This window comes from Mytilus edulis, unplaced genomic scaffold, assembly GCF_963676685.1.
Source record: "Mytilus edulis unplaced genomic scaffold, xbMytEdul2.2 SCAFFOLD_161, whole genome shotgun sequence".
Taxonomy (NCBI): Eukaryota; Metazoa; Mollusca; class Bivalvia; order Mytilida; family Mytilidae; genus Mytilus; species Mytilus edulis.
The window spans coordinates 60,001-65,000 of record NW_027267956.1 but is presented as its reverse complement, the minus strand read 5'-3'; positions in this window follow the sequence as shown (position 1 = coordinate 65,000).

Below are 5,000 nucleotides of genomic sequence, written 5' to 3'. Positions count from 1 at the left end.
CATGAATTTTTGATAGCATGGTTTAGAACAGTAGCAACGTTGGTCAAACAAACTTTAAGTTTTCTCCCCTTGCTACTGTTCTATAATCGAATGTCATAGCGACGGCTTCTGAAACTGAGGCTATACGTTGGATTTCACACGGCAAGCCGGGTAAGTGATTTTTTTTCTCTCCTCTCAATTTGTCTCCTTTCAAGACTGCTCTGCCGTGTATGCCGTTTTTTGCACGTCTCTGTATTTGTTTCACAGCTTCGTTTTATATCATGGAATAAGACTGCCCTTTTCTTTTCAGACGAAATGATATTCCCCGCTTTTGCCGAAATTGTAGTTTTTGTATAATGCATGATTTGCCCGTGAATTTCGTTTGACTCCAAATTTCTGCGGACCCATCCCGCTGTGCGACTTATTTATTTTTTTTTGTGTAGGGCAGTTTTTATTTTTCAATTGAAATATCAAATTCTGCTTGTTTTGTAAATTATATCTGAAACTTGTTTAATTTGATACACATTTTGTAAAGAAATGCTTTATAGACGACTTCCGGCAGCTCCTAACTTTATATACAGAAAATTTTAACACTTCTGTGTCTACGACCATATCACGTTGAAAACACCGGTTCTCGTCGGAAGAGCTGAATGAAGCACAGCCGGACGTAGATGTTGTTTACATTCCTCCGATGTGATTTTGCTGTTTTCAGTGTATAAATGGACTTAATTTCATATTGAAAGGTATTTTCAAACATTGTTATACTTCCGTTTATGAATACGAGTATTTATTAACAATTATTTAACATTTAAACCCCTTACACCGGCGATTTAGTCGTTTGGTGAAAGGGGGGTGGAGCGGTGCACTCGTCTGTTTAGGGGTGAACTTGCTTTCGAAAAACCAAAATGACCGGCGCAAATGAATATTTTGGAAAAGGACCACAAGGATTTGGGAAAGGGCCTGAGAAAGTTCCTAAGAGTAAAGAAAATTATGTCATGGAGATAAAAAGATATTCGAGAGACTGTACTATTCGTGTTATAGGAATATCAACAGAAAATGTGCAAGCAATTTCTGTGATAAGGGCAATTGAGCATGTCACAGGTTTGAACTCTGTTCTTGCTGTGGTTAAGGATGATACCTCTTCGTACGATGTTACGCTTGACTCAAAGTCTAATGCAACAAAAATACTTAGTGGAGTTGAGATTTTAGACAAAGATTACGAATGTTCGTTAATGTACTCAGATACGACAGTTGTGTCTTTCATGTACATCCCAGCATTCATTGATGATGACGATATTATAGACATGTTAAGAGATAGGGGAATTAAAATCGTTTCACCAGTATTTAGAAGAGTTGTACCGGGTACGCAGGTAGCCGATGGAACGCGATTTGTCAAATGTGTTTTTCCACCTCATATTATTGCACTTCCATGGAGTATGCCTTTTAAGGTTGGTAAAAACACAAAGTATTACAAATGTGTTCACAATAACCAGACAAAGGTATGTTCAGAATGCTATTCACCTGAACATGTTCACAAAAACTGTCCTTACATTATTTGTGGTGGTTGTGGAGAACAGGGTCATGTTGCGAGAAGGTGTCGTGCAGCAAAGTGTGAACATTGTCATGAACTACCGTTGAAATGTAAATGTAAGAAGGGAGACAATTTGAAAACGCGACCGCAGCCAATCATTGCTAAGTGCAATGTTTGTGATAAAATCGCATGTAGTTGCGTGAATGAGGTTAACAACGTGGAAGCAACGGGAGTCAACGATATGAGTACTTCGCAAGAAGAAACCAATAATGAAGTGTCAGAACAAACCGAGGTTAAAAGTGTTGATGTACCAGAAAGTGAAGGTCTGGTGGATGATATTCATAATAACAAAAATGAATTGATTGTTGAAGCCGTCGTGCACATGGAAAATAGTGTACAGCATGAGACAAGAAAGAGAAAAATTGCTAATTCGGAAGATAATTGTTCCGAGTCAGATGAAAATACTGATGTAGATGTGAAAGATGATGATGGTGTTGATATCTCTGCTCCTAGTGTTAGTGCCGTTGAGGAAGAGAAAAAAGATGAAAAAACTGGCAAAAAAGTTAAACGTAACGGAGATAGCACTCTTCTAGGTGAAAAAAAAGCTGTTAATGAAGATTTAGATTTTGGAGATTTTGATCCCGATCATTGGGAAAAACGAAACGACACCCTTTGTGATGTTACATTAAACAACACAGAGGGTGGTAGTGGTAATGGTGATGATGACTCCTCTATCTGTGTTGAAGAAAACATGGATGAAGGAGGTAACACAAACGAAGAGGTTGATGTGTTTTCTCTCTCTGCTAAAGAGCTTAGAAAATATAAAAAGCAACAACGAAAGCTTACAAGAAGGTCGCCGTTGAATCCTAAACCTAATGTTAATGCTGGTAGAAGCTCTCAGGTGTCTGAAAATAAAAATAAAAATGGATAACAAATTTTATTATTTTATTTGTATTATAATGGTGCTGATTTGTTCGTTTAATTGTAATGGTTTAAAAAATGTGAATAATTTTCAAAATTTTGTATCTGTTTTATATGATAGAAGGGCTACTTTTGCTTTGTTGCAAGAGACTTTCTGGGATAAATCATATGTTGATGGAATACAAAATATGTATGAAGGGAAAATATATGAATGTAATGGTTATAATAGTAGGCAAGGTGTTGCTATCATGGTTGCTAATAGTGTAAAAGATAAAACAAAATTAGTATATAAAGATGATGAAGGAAGGTTTATACATGTTTCATATGAAACAGATGGTCAAATTTTTAATTTTGTATCTGTTTATGCACCTAATAATTGTATAGAAAGAGCAAGATATTTTAAGTTTGTTAACAGTTATATTGAAAATTTACAAAATGTTATAATAGGAGGAGATTTTAATACAACTCTGTCAAACTTAGACAAAGGAGGTAAATCTAAACATTGTATTGATGAGGCATATAGAGAATTAAATAAAACCATGTGTAATTGTAATATATATGATGTATGGAGAGCAAGAAATGAATGTAAAAAAATATTTTCTTGGAAAAGAATATGTAATAATATATTGCAGCAGAGTAGAATAGACTATTTTTTAATTAGTAAATCCTTATCACCAAATGTACAAAATGTGTATTATAATGAAACAAGCTTTAGTGATCATACATATGTTTTTATGAATTTTAACTTTTGTGTTGTTGAACGAGGCCCTGGAATATGGGTGTTGAATAATACTGTATTGTCAAATGTAAATTATGTAAAAAGAGTTAAAGAGATTATAGTTGAATCTATGAATTGTTCTTTATATGACAGTGAACCACTTATTTGGTGGGATAATTTGAAATATAGAATTAAGAGATATTCTCAAGTTTTTTCTTCAGATTTAGTTAAGGAAAAGAAAAGGGAATTTTTTTATATACAAAATAAAATACAAAGGTTATGTGCTTTACAAGCAAGTGGTATAGATATAGATGTAACTAGATTAGAAACATTGCAATTAGATCTTAGTAAATATGAATTAGATAAATGTAAAGGTGCTATTTTACGATCTAAAGCCACATGGGCTACAGAGGGTGACAAAAATACAAAATATTTTCTAAACTTAGAAAAGTATAGACAGGAAAGTAATTCTGTGAAAGAATTGTATAATGTAAATGATGAAATTGTAAATGATACTGATGGAATTTTAGATATTGAATATAATTTTTACAAAGAGTTGTACTCTTGTGTTGAGATAGAAACTGATAAACTATGTGATTTTTTACAACATGTTGATAAAAAGGTTGATGACGATGATAAAGAGATTTGTGACTCAGATATAACATTTAATGAAATTGCTGAGGCCTTATCATCGATGTCTAAGAATAAGAGCCCAGGCTCAGATGGACTTACTACAGAATTTTATTGTACTTTTTACGATTCACTTAGAGAGATTTTATATAAAGTTTTTAATGCTGTTTATGATGAAGGTATTTTATCAAGATCAATGAGATCTGGTGTTATCAGTTTAATTTTTAAGAAAAAAGGTGATAAAAGAGGTATTAAAAATTATAGACCTATTTCATTACTGCAAGTTGATTACAAAATTTTAGCTCGTGTCATGGCAAATAGATTTAAAAAAGTATTGCCAAAAATAGTGTCTGAAAATCAAACATGTTGTATAGTAGGAAGAGATATTTCTAATAGTATTGCAAATGTACGAGATATTATAACTTTAGTAGAAAATGATGATATGGAAGGATATATTGTAAAAGCTGACCAAGAAAAAGCCTTTGATAGGCTTAGTCATGAGTACATGTTAAGTGTATTAAAGAAATTTGGTTTTGGTGAAAGTTTTATTAAATGGATTACAATTTTTTATAATGAAATAAATAGCTCTGTAAAATGTAATGGTTTTTTAACCAAGTATTTTGCTATTAAGAATGGGATAAGACAAGGCTGTCCAATTAGTGCTCTGTTATATGTTTTGGCAGCTGAGCCTTTACAATGTATGATTAGCAATAATTGTAATATTTCCGGAATCAATATTCCAATGTCAGAAAAAGTGTGTAAAATGTTTCAACATGCTGATGATACTACTGTAACTGTATCTGATAAGAAGTCAATTGATGAAGTATTTAATGTATTTGAATTGTATGGTAAATGTTCTGGTGCTAAAATAAATAGGCAAAAGTCAGAAATAATGCCTATTGGGAAAGGTTGTATGACAGAAAATGAACAAAATTGCCATGGTCTCAAAATTTGTGAAAATGAAATTTTGTTATTAGGTGTTTATATTGGCAAAAATGAACATGTATGTAATGAATTGAATTGGAGAGGAAAACTAAATAAAATCAAGATGTTATTAAATATGTGGATACAAAGAAAATTGACAATACATGGTAGAGTAAATGTAATAACCTCTCTGTTAATGTCTAGATTGTGGTATAATTTATTTGTTACTTCTATGCCTGAATGGGCTATTGAAGAAATGAAGAGACTATGTGTTAACTTTGTGTGGAATGGTGGTGC